General features: G+C 39.6%; 1 protein-coding gene across 2 annotated transcripts in view; it reads right to left on the bottom strand.

The window, feature by feature from the left end:
* Positions 1 to 6,401, bottom strand: part of fam110b (family with sequence similarity 110 member B) — a 120,018-nt gene extending 113,617 nt beyond the window's left edge. For both annotated transcript variants that reach the window (XM_067604768.1, XM_067604767.1), the window contains exon 1: positions 6,292 to 6,401. The gene's annotated coding sequence lies outside the window, so the exon portion shown is untranslated. The remainder of the gene's footprint in view (positions 1 to 6,291) is intronic.
* Between the last annotated feature and the right edge of the window lie 5,864 nt (positions 6,402 to 12,265).

Below are 12,265 nucleotides of genomic sequence, written 5' to 3'. Positions count from 1 at the left end.
GGGTCAAAATGCCCCTAAAAAATGTCAAATATCCCTTGGACTTGAGATGAAGGGGGCTTTTAAAGGTCCTAAAATAAAATGAAACAAACAATTAATACATTTTTCAAAGTGTATCCAGATTTTGCTCTGTATTCAAAGTGCAACTTGGAAATGGCTGGGACAGCTAGCTTTCCATACCTGCACAACCCCTGCCCCCTCGATCAAGCATTGTGAGGTTGTGAGGTAGGGTCCTATGACTTCTGCAATGCGGAAGATAAGGATGGAATGGAGGAATTTGATAATAAAAATGGAATCAACTGTAAAATGTGGAATATTGTGGAATTTGCAAAAATGTGAAAGCAATTTAGAAAGATCAGGGTTTTCCCTGCAGCACCTAAGCTTTTTTCACAGCGCCTAAGCCGAATGAACAGAAACTTGATTGAACTGAACTGATTTGGGGTTGTAGGGAAAACAAAACGGATTCTTTATCGAGTGGATTGAACTCTGACTGACTGTGGAATGAGTTTCACACGCATACACTTACCAATGTTGCTATGCTTGCTTGATTTAATATTGAAAACTGAATTGAGTTGTACTGGTTTTAGTGAAGTATATTTCATTGCTATTTGCTTTGTTGATGAGGCCCTCTGACATGGCTAAATCATCCAAAAACTGAAGAATTCAACACTAACAGCTAAATTTAGAGCAAAGCAATATCCAAAGTATAAGCCATGTTTTACCAATGTTATTTTGTGATTATTATTTTTTATGTGACAGATTACTTCAGGCCATAGGGCTTCACGTCTTCATGCTAATGTCTGAGTCACTGGCCCCAGAGTAAGGGGGACAGTGAGACTTTTTGTTTCCCCACTTTCCGGTGTTATTGTTATAAAGCGGTAGCATCTGAAGTCAGGTATTATGGTCACAGCCATAATGTCTAAACTTACTCTAAGATATAGGAACAATAAGTCCAATCGTAATCAGAACACAGAGGACTGTGAGTAGCCTATTATAGCTTCCAGTTCAGACTAGTTTAAATAATTTGACCACCACATGACAAACATCGGGCCCTATTTTTCATGATAGTGCAATGACCAGTGCAAGCAGCACAGGGACAATTTGGTATTTTCCTGACCTCGAAATTTGCTTTGCCCGTCTGTGTGGTATTGTGTTGCGCAGGAGACGCAAAAAATAGGCAGCGCAAAGCGAGTTGTTGGTCTTTGTGGAAAATGGGTCTTAGACGTCTCAGAGCAACATCTGTTTCTAGAGCAAAGTCACTCCGCTGCCACTTGGTGATTTTATCAAGAAGAGCAAACTAAATACATTGCTCTACATGTGCTGCAATAACAGATTAATGCATGAAATATACAGTGCTGCTTGAAAGTTTGTGAACCTTTTAGAATTTGCTCTATTTCTGCATAAATATGACCTAAAACATGATCAGATTTTTACACAAGTCCTAAAACTAGATAAAGGGAACCCAATTAAACAAATGAGACAAAAACATTAAACTTATTCATTCATTTCTTGAGGAAATTTATCCAATCTTACATATTTGTGTGAGATAAAAGTATATGAGCCCTTGCTTTCAGTAACTGGCATGACCCCTTTTTGCAGCAATAACTTCAGCCAAATGTTTCCGGTAACTGTTTATCAGGCTTGGAGGAATTTTAGCCCATTCCTCCTTACAGAACAGTCTCAACTCAGGGATGTTGATGGGCTTCTATGCATGAACTGCCCACTTCAGGTCCTTCCAAAGCATCTCTACAGGATTAAGTTCAGGACTTTGACTCAGCCATTCCAAAACATTATTTTTCTTCTGCTTTAACCATTCTTTGGTAGAGCAACTTGTGCGTTTAGTGTCGTTGTCTTACTGCATGACCCACTTTCTGTTGAGCTTCAGTTCACAGACAGATACATTGACATTTTCCTGTAGAATATGCTGGTATAACTCAGAACTCATAGTTCCATCAATGATTGCAAGCCATCCTGGTCCAGAGGCAGCAAAGCAGGCCAAAACCATGATACTGCCACCACCACCACCACGTTTCACAGATGGGACAAGGTTCTTATGCTAGAATGCAGTGTTTGCTCATCATCAAACATAACGCTTTTCATTCAAGCTGAAAAGTTAAATTTCCGCCTCATCCAGTCAGATCATTGTTTCAATTGCCTTCTGGCTCATCCACGTGACTGAGCAAACTGTAAACGGCAGCAATATTCTTTTTGCAGAGAAGTGGCTTTTTTCCTTGCAACTCTGCCATGTACACCATTGATGTTCAATGTTCTCCTGAGGGTGGACTCATGAACACTGACTGTAGCCACTGCAAGAGAGGCCTTTAGTTTCCTAGATGTTACCCTGGGGTCCCTTGTGGCCTCCTGGACTATTACACGCCTTGCTCTTGGTGTGATCTTTGTTGTTAGACCACTCCTGGGGAGGTTAACAATGGTGTTGGATGTCTTCCATTTGTACACGATCTGCCTGACAGTCAACTGGTGGAGTCCAAACTCTTTAGAAATGGTTCTGTAACCCTTTCCAGCTTGGTGAACATCAACAACACTTCTTTTAAGGTCCTCAGAAATCTCCTTTGTTTGGGCCATGACACACTTCCACAAACCTGTGTTGTGAAAGTCAAACTTTGATAGTGAAGACCCAGATTTCTCTTCTTTAAGTTAGGCAGGGCCTCCCAGACTCACCTCTGATTGTCATCCCATTGATTGAAACACCCAACTCTAATTTCCCTTTCAAATGAACTGATAAACCTAGAGGGTCACATACTTTTGCCACACACAAATATGTAACATTGGATCATTTTCCTTAATAAATAAACAAGTTTAAGTTTTCTATTTTATTTGTTTAATTGAGGTCTCTTTATCTAGTTTTAAGACTTGCATGAAAATCTGATCACATTTTACGTCATATTTATGCAGAAATAGAGCAAATTCTAAAGGGTTCACAAACTTTCAAGCAGCACTGTAAGTACTTTATTTCAATTAAACAGTCTTCAACCAAAATTGGCAGGGAAAATAACATTTAATGTGGTCAAAGCATCTGTGTTGATCTGTAAATGAATGTGGGTAATTCTTAAAGTATATGCTTTATACTGTATGAAAAGCTTCTCCTTCAGTTAAACCTCTGCAGCATATATATGAAATATAAGGTGAGAGAATGGTTTAGTAAAACATTGTTTAGGTTGATAACCAGCGGCACTAATTGTGTGATTGTTTTTTGTGTTAACACAGATTTGTAAAATACCAAAGGCACATTTATTAAGGTAACATTGATTAACTACTATGTGATTAATTTGATCAATCTTTTAATTTACACAGGAGTCAACATTTTATTTTGCTGTTAATATTATTTTAATTTTAGCCATACTTGTGTCACATCTTGTAAAGTCAGTTTAGATATGAGCGCAGCAAACTATGATTACATTTCTGAGATATCTCTGCCAACAATGGTTTACAGTCCATGTGAGGGATTAACAATATGGATGCTTTAAAAGAGCCACACAGCCGTGTGTAATGGTCGCACGTAATGACAGCTGTTCTGCTGTTGGATAACCTAAACTGCACTTTTTATTTCCAGTTTGTTTCATTGATAGCTATACAGACTGGTGGAGCAGGCATCATGTTGATATGAAAACAGCTGGTTCAGTGCATGTTTTCATCAATTTTTGGCTCATTGTGGGAGTGCAAATGAGGCTCATGTGCAGAAAGCATGTGCACATGCACCCAGTTCCTCAGTGACTGAGACTTATGAAACAGAATCATGCATATGAAGTAGGGCTGTAGTCAACCAAAGAAAATCTTGGTCAACTAAAATCGTACATAATCTTCAACTAATTGATTAGACGGGGGGGGGGGCTGTAACGGGACAGAGTGCACAGGACACTCGGCAGCCACACATTTCTCTGTTCTGTCTTCAGGTTAGGCTAACCCATTGTTGCTAACTCTGGAGCTAACCCCCTTTACTCTTCCAGCATGTAGGGAAATAACAGACGTGACTTTTTATTTACTGACACACTGTAGTCTGTACTGTACATTTACTGCCAGACTGACAACTTACTGCTGACCTTTTCCTCTGGCCCGCTCACAACCACCGTCACTTCTCTGCCCCTCGTTCTTTCGCACTCGCTACGCAAACATACTCCTTAATGGAGCCATGCCTGGTTTCCCAGGCAACGACACAGAGGTTGACTCACATACCGGAACTCACGTACCTTTCTTATTGAATTGTTGAAATTTTATTCATCCACCATATGATTAGACACTCTTTCTGGTGACAAAATGTGCTTACATCGTAAAACACAGGATTCCGCAAATTTAAATGGAAAACACAGGATTTGGGAAAAAATAAAATAGAATCTGGAAAAAATTAAAACGCATTTCATAGGGCTCTATTGTGAGGCAGACGCGGCATCTAATAATGTTAAAGGCAAAGTCATGCTTTCTGTGTTCTACGTCCGTGGACAGCTATGGATTTGCATGCAGATGTGGTTCCATTCATACTTTTTGGGAGTCCGTTCAGACACAGACACGTTCCTCATATGCGCACTAGTAAACAGAGTTGCAGCGTGATTTTTTTCCAGAGTTGTAAAATCCAGTCTGTGAATATTACAGACCGCTGTGCAGTGTTTTTCTGATGAGCCTTTAGACACAATAATCTTACTTCATCAAAACTTGCTGGAAGACTTGCTGGATCGCATTTCAATGTCTCACTGGCACTTTAAAAAACAAACACTCACACCAACACAGCCTCTTGTATTGCTTTACACAGGGCTGTTTTCAGTCTGAGTGCAGCTGAGGAGTTCCTGTTTGTTCCTGAACAACAAGAAAATGTTGAAAAACGAAAAGCAACAGCTTAATGAGAACAGGAATACAGTACATACAGTAGACAAGACAGGTATTTCTATTTGCTTTTCTAGCACGTGTAGTTGGCATGCTTGCAATGTATACAGTGCATGGTCATAAATTTTGAGCTGCCTGCGGACATCCACCGAGGGATCCGCGCAGACACTCGTGGACATGGGCGGATGACAACATTTACGTCACGCGGACCAACGCAGACCCTCACAGCCATGCCGCTGCTAAAAGTATGAGTTGGCCTTTACATTACTAAAATTGGGCATTTTTAAATTTGCATACCTGTCACACGTCCAGCTGAGTCACAATCAGTTCAAAATCAAAGCACATTAGAAATCTCAACAATGGCTGACCCTCTCCTGGTCTGCCCTGAGCCTAAAAAAAGTTATCAATAGCATGTTATTTTTAGCCATAGAGTGCTGTAAATAACATGTCAGACAATCAGCAATATTGTTGAGATGCTGAATTGTGATGTAACATTGTATACTTAAACAAATAAAATATGCATTAAATTGGTAAAAATACTCACACAGATATTATCTATTACTGGGATTATAAATCAGTGGGACAATTTTTACCCATTAAATGTTCTTGCATTATAAATTCAGCTGCTACCTTTTGAATATTGGTCTGTCATGCAACATAGAACTAAGGTATTTCCCATCATTTGAAAAAAATGCCCTAGATATTATCCTCAATGCCCCTGAAACATATTTCATGAGGGCAAAAAAGCTTTTCTAAAAAAAAAGTTAACTTCCTACCCTTATTGGGACCACTATGTCACATCTTGAAACTGTCACCTGCCCTAGTCACAGCCACATAGAAGATAAACTAGAAAATAGAAGAGACTAAACACAAAAGTTAACAAAGCACTTGTAAAACACCCCTGAAAATGTAAAAATTCGTTTAAAACACAAGAGAAGCCACTGCTACAATCTATAGTCACCACACCACCAAAACACAGTATCCACATGATGAGTACAGGATAGACATGACACAAACACCAATTATTACAGCGTGCGTCTATGCATGTGTGCGTGAGCACGCTGGTGGTGCTGCAATGCAATGCCAAACCCCCACCGACACAGCAGACAGCCATGGATGCAGCGTTATTACAGCACAGAATGTGTCTGTGTTCCTCAGCTGGAAGCTAGCTCTGTCCCGCCACGCTAACACTATAACAACTCTTCATACAGCACAACAGCACACACCAACTACTCACATTACCTCTCTAGCTAAAGCGACGACTGCTGCATTGAATACATGTGACTTTGCTCTTGCCTCTGAGACAGTATGCCGAACAATAGCCATGTTTTCGACATGACTGGAAATGAAGCAAAAAGATAAGTCCTGCGTATCGTCAACCGCGCAGTTGACGTTTCAGTCACTGTAGATATGGCAGACAGCAAGGTTATCATCACACCTGAGCTAATTATCCGTTCTTACCTTAATGTCCAGCTGAAGAAAATAAAAGATGCTGCTGCGGTTTGTATCCGTTAGGTCGGTGTCTGTTCGGCCTGACAGCATCCTGTTCACAGCCAGCAGCACCGCTGTCAAGCCGTATAGCATGAGGACAGATGCTTCCGCTCACACCGTTTACAATAACAGTCGAATTTGTCTGAAATACCCCTGAATCTTGCTTACAATAACTCTGCTGACATTTAAATAAAGGTACACAGATTTACGTGAAAATTTGGCCAACAGAATAGTAAGTAAGCTAGAGGTTGTTTTTTACTATATAAAGCATACATTTACTTTCATAAGATTTAATTTCCCTGTCTGTCTGTCTGCCTGTCTGTCTGACTGTCTGTCTGTCTATCTATCTATTTATAAATATTCATTTTAAACGAACCAGTTGACAGAGCTGTCTTCAGTTGATTAAGTGTCTCTGGTTGTTTGATTCTCCTATAATCACTTTTAGACTGGCAGCCTGTTTATCTGTTGTATCTGTTTGATAATTGTGTGTGTTCTGTGTAGTCCTAATGAACGCTCCAGTACAATAAAAATATGCCGTTAATTAAAAAAATATTCACGTGCTATGTAACTTTTAGACATTAACCACTAAATACACTCCAAAATGAAAGAAAAGTGAAACACTCATAAATAAAACTTCCAATATTCATCAAATATGTTATCTCTTTATATCTTTATGAGATATTACAATGGAAATAAAAGAGCTCTCAAGTGGGAGGGTTGTCAGCTGTGTGTAAAGAATATGCTGTAAATGAAAGCATAACAACAGTAATATACTTTTGTGATTGTGTCTATTTCCGGTTGTTATCATCCAAACTCATGCTAGCTTTGCGCAGCTGCCAGCAGGCCAGTCTGCACCGAGACAGATAGTTGCAGCTGAACGGGAGAGCAGACAGACTGACCGTCCCTGTACTGCATTTTACATGCACCTCATGCATTCTCAATCTGATATATGAATCCTCAATGGAATTCCCTATTGGGACTTCCTCATGACTCTATATATTTTTTGTGAGATTTAAGTACATCTCATTGTTGGCCTGTCAGTTCTCCCCTGTGAATATGAATGGAGTGGTCCGGTCATTAAAGGGCCAGTGTCTTGTCTATGACAGCTCAACAGCTTCTCTTTTATCATTGCAAAAGAGGGTACATCTTTCCAATGAGATTGGAGGCTGAGAGGATACCTACATAAAGCTTTTTCAGCTAGCCTTTTTTTTTTTTTTTTTTTTTTTTTTACCAAGAAGATGCTTCGCACATCTTGTCTCTTTATCTCATGGTTTGGGTGCACATTTCAGTGTGAGGCAGTGATTAAGACCAAGAAACGAATGTGTGTGTAAATTAAACTAAATGTCCACATAGGGCTATTTCTGGTCTAGGGCTATTTGTGGTTTCAGCTAGGCCTCATGGCTCCAATTAAAGGAGTGTTCCAGTCATTTATTGCACTTCCAAGTAATATTGAGGCTCCAAAATGGTTAGATAATGGTTTTACAATAATGCAACTTCATAACATCTTTTATTTGAACCCCCATTTGACTGGATGATGTACTTTTGAGTTATAACAACTTCCTGTTTCACAGAGAAATTCGACGCATTGCCACGTCAAGGGTAGTTAAAGTGGGGGGCATATAACTTCCTTTTGCCAGTAGGTGGCACTATTTCTATGATTCAACATTGTACTGTGCATGTCTTAAGCTGTAGACTCTTATCAAATGTGAAATTTGGAAAAGATCTGACTATGTGGAGTCAAGTTACAAGAGTTTGTTTTGCAATGGCGAAATATCAAAATTTGCTGCATCATCACGGCAACAGTGTTCAACGAAAACTCACAAGCTTCACAATATGGCATAACCAACGTCTTAAAGCTGACCAAATTTAAAGTGGATCTGTTAAACCTGCTAGACAGAGGTTGTAAAAGTACAGCACCTGTAACTTCCTGTTGCCAGTAGGTGGCGCTATGACTATGACTTATTATGGACACATAGATGTGTTTAGGTCGGGACCTTTAAAATTAGGGCAGATTGGACGATGTGCGTTAAAGTTATGACAACTTCCTGTTTCATGGCGAAACGTCAAACTTTGCCGCCACGGCAAAAGCGTTCAATGAAAACTCAAGATCGTATGGCATGAAATGATGGTAAAGAAAGACTATGGCAGAACACAAGTAAAATGAATTGATTAAGGGGATTCCAGATATATCTACATTTAAAAATATTATTTGAAACATGGGTAAACATTTGAATATTTGAGGATGAGGATCTTCTAATACCCTTGAAGAATGCTTTCTTCAGAAAAAGGGTTTTTCAAAAGCAAATGGTTCTGGGTAGAACCTCAGCCCTTCAAGCCCTTCAAGAAGAACCCTTTTGGAACCCTTACTTCTAAGGGTCTATGTACAAGCCTAAGGCCCAACAGAGATGCACTACCTCCCTGCCACTTTGATTTCACTTTTATTTCAGCGTCAAGGTTGTTCTGATGGATACTGGTTGGTGTGGTAAAAAGGGTAGACTGACCGAACACATCAGGTTCAATTCCTGTTGGTCCATTCAGATCTCCAATTAGCACATCTCCCTAGACTTGGAAATAGCTGATTTCTTAATGGAGAGTTTAAAAAATGAGTATCTTCCTCAAAATCAGGAGAATCTGCTAGGGGTATAAAAGCAGATCCCTATCAGTTATGCCCAGGGTTTGATCTAAATGTTACCAAATGTGTGATTTACCCTGTTTCACTGGTGAGAGCTGAAAGTAAAATCTCCTTCATACCACACCAAGAAACACCCCATACTGTAGGCCATATGTGGAGGAAAGAGAGTAACTACGTTACCACCGTAGTGCATAGCCTGGCTTAAAAAATACCTGCAAAGTGCGTGAAACACCAAAATTATCAACTGAAAACTACACATGAACCAGAAGTAATGCAAACTCTCGTATACATACAAAATATAGTGAATGTGCAGCTTCACAGCAGTGGGAAGGGGAGAGTTGCAAAAGCTGCAGCTCAGTCACTATCACAACAGATCAGAGAACGAAAAGAAAAGGTTATGTTTAGCTGGATAAAATAAAATAAAATTAAGCCAGCCTACCTTAATACACAAATGATGCTGCATTAAACAATGGCTTGAAGTAAGGCAATATCTGGGTTTACTGACAGGAGATGAGCAGACTAACGTTTACAATTGCTGGGAGACCAGATCACCATGAAACTCTGTGTGTGTGTGTGTGTGTGTGTGTGTGTGTGTGTGTGTGTGTGTGTGTGCGTGTGTGTGTGTGTCTGTGTGTGTGTGACCCAGTGTCCCTGCACCAGCTACGCCATCATAGGTAGCCGTTATTAGTATACACAGAGCAATTACACGTCCGTGGTGTCCGCAACTGTCTGTGTAAACGTCTGCTCGGGACTTTAAATGAAGTTGTAACCGGATTAGCTCGCACTGCTGTGCTGAAGTAATACACGTTTACAGGTATGTTCTTACTTAAACAGTTAGTCCAACGGTGTAAGATATGATTGTCATTGTGACATTGTTTGTAATTGAATTTTGTAGAAATACAATGTTACATTTTTGTTTAAATTAGTGTGGGGACAGGTTGCATTGAGCTACATAATGATGCCTTCAAGTGCTACTTGAAAAAATACTATAAGGTGTATGTAATTAATTAATTAATTTCATACTTGTAATGTATTCATACTTCATTACTTCATGTGTTCAATACTTGTGAAGCAAGAGTGTGCGGGAAATTGGTATAGCGCTAGTGGAAAATTTTCATTCTTTAGGCAAGTGGTTCTCTACTGCTGGGTCTGGACCACAGGTGTGTAGGAAGAAAATATATATATATTTTTTTTTGTTTGGAAATGTAATGGATATCCGCTACAGTGCTGTTATTCGGAACTATCCACTGCAGCATGTAAGCAACACTAGCTTCATTAATGGCAAGAAAATAACAGTTCCTAGCTGCACAACATGGACAAATGCAAGTATGACAATCACTGTACTGAACCTGTTTTTTATTTATGTTACATCAAGTAAACGTTTCTTCTCTTTTACCTTTTTCAAAAAAGCAACTAAATGTTTTATCATCTTGTTGTTAGTATTAACAGCCTTTTGTAACTTTGTCAGACAGCTTGGTGAGTGGCAGCAGGAGAGATTGATAGATGGCTTAGTGCTGAAACGTGTCCATTTCTACCTGTTGCCCCTATGCTTTCAAAAGAGCTCTGCAAGACAATAGTCCAGAGTGCTGGTTTCTTCTGTGTGACTTTTAACTGTGATTCCTGCAGTCACTTTGATTACAGGTGTGAACACACTACAACTGTGGGTCATAACATCCTGTTGGGGTTCTTGCATTCATGACTGAGAACATGCCACCACAGCTGAACAGCATTGCAATCATCCTTGAAAGACACATTGTCATGGATGCCATTCCCACACACTCTCAAGAACTTTCCCTTCTATTTGGCTTAATATATGCACTCCATCTGGATTGCCCAAAAGGTATGAAGAACACATTTGAATTCATCCAGAAGATACTGTTGAACCTCAGACAACAAAAGCTCAGCCCAAAACTGCAAACATTAAAAACTGGTTGTCTGTATGAGTGTAGTTTGTGAATGAGTGTGATTATATGATAGGGCTGAACAATTTAACAGAACATTATTTAATATTTTATGCATTTATTTTACTGAATTGAACATTATATTTTATATATAACTTTTTTCATATGTTTTGATAAAGTTAAACTGTGGCAAAATACTATTGTAAGTGTTTTGTGGTGCTGCAGAGATGTCGAGGTCTACATACATCATACATTGATGTTACATGAATGCATACAGATGGAGAGGAGGGGGAGGAGAGAGGAGCTCAGTGCATCATGGGAAGTCCCCCAGCAGTCTAGGCCTATAGCAGCTGATCTAAGGTGAGCCTGGTCGGCCCTAACTATAAGTTTTATCAAAAAGGAAAGTTATAAGCCTACTCTTAAACATAGAGAGGGTGTCTGCACCCTGGACCGAATCTGGAAGATGGTTCCACAGGAGGGGAGCCTGATAGCTGAAGGCTCTGCCAAAATGGGAGAAATGTGATATCTTTTTCTAGTTTTAGTCAGTACACGTGCAGCTGCATTCTGGACCAGCTGGAGAGTCTTTAGAGACTTGTTAGGGCAGCCTGATAATAAGGAATTGCAATAATCCAGCCTAGAAGTAACATGCGTGGACTAGTTTTTCTGCATCTTTTTGGGACAGGATGTGCCTGATCTTTGCGATATTACGTAAGTGAAAAAGGCAGTCCTTGAGATTTGATTTATGTGGGAGTTAAAGGACATATCCTGATCAAAGATAACTCCCAGATTCCTTATGGTGGTGCTGGAGGCCAGGGTGATGCCATCCAGAGTAGCTATATCATTAGATAATGTGTTTCTAAGGTGTTTAGGGCCAAGCACAATAACTTCAGTTTTATCTGAGTTTAGTAGTAGAAAATTGCAGGTCATCCAGGTCTTTATGTCCTTAAGGCATGCTTGGAGTTTGTTTAACTGATTGGTTTCATCAGGCTTCATTGATAGATATAATTGGGTATCATCTGCATAACAATGAAAATTTATGGAGTGTTTCCTAATAATATTACCTAAAGGAAGCATATACAAGGTGAATAGAATTGGTCCAAGTACAGAACCTTGTGGAACTCCGTGTCTAACTTTTGCCTTCATGGAGGATTCATCATTAACATGTACAAACTGAAATTGGACTGATAAATAGGACTTAAACCAGCTTAATGCAGTTCCTTTAATGCCAATTAAATGTTCCAGTCTCTGCAAAAGGATTTGATGGTCAATTGTGTCGAATGCAGCACTAAGATCTAACAGGACAAGTATAGAAACAAATCCTTTGTCCGATGCAGTAAGGAGGTCATTTGTGACTTTCACCAGTGCTGTCTCTGTGCTATGATGCGCTCTAAATCCTGACTGAAAATCCTCA

Source organism: Thunnus thynnus, chromosome 12 (genome assembly GCF_963924715.1).
Source record: "Thunnus thynnus chromosome 12, fThuThy2.1, whole genome shotgun sequence".
Taxonomy (NCBI): Eukaryota; Metazoa; Chordata; class Actinopteri; order Scombriformes; family Scombridae; genus Thunnus; species Thunnus thynnus.
This window is presented reverse-complemented; position numbering and strand designations above follow the sequence as displayed.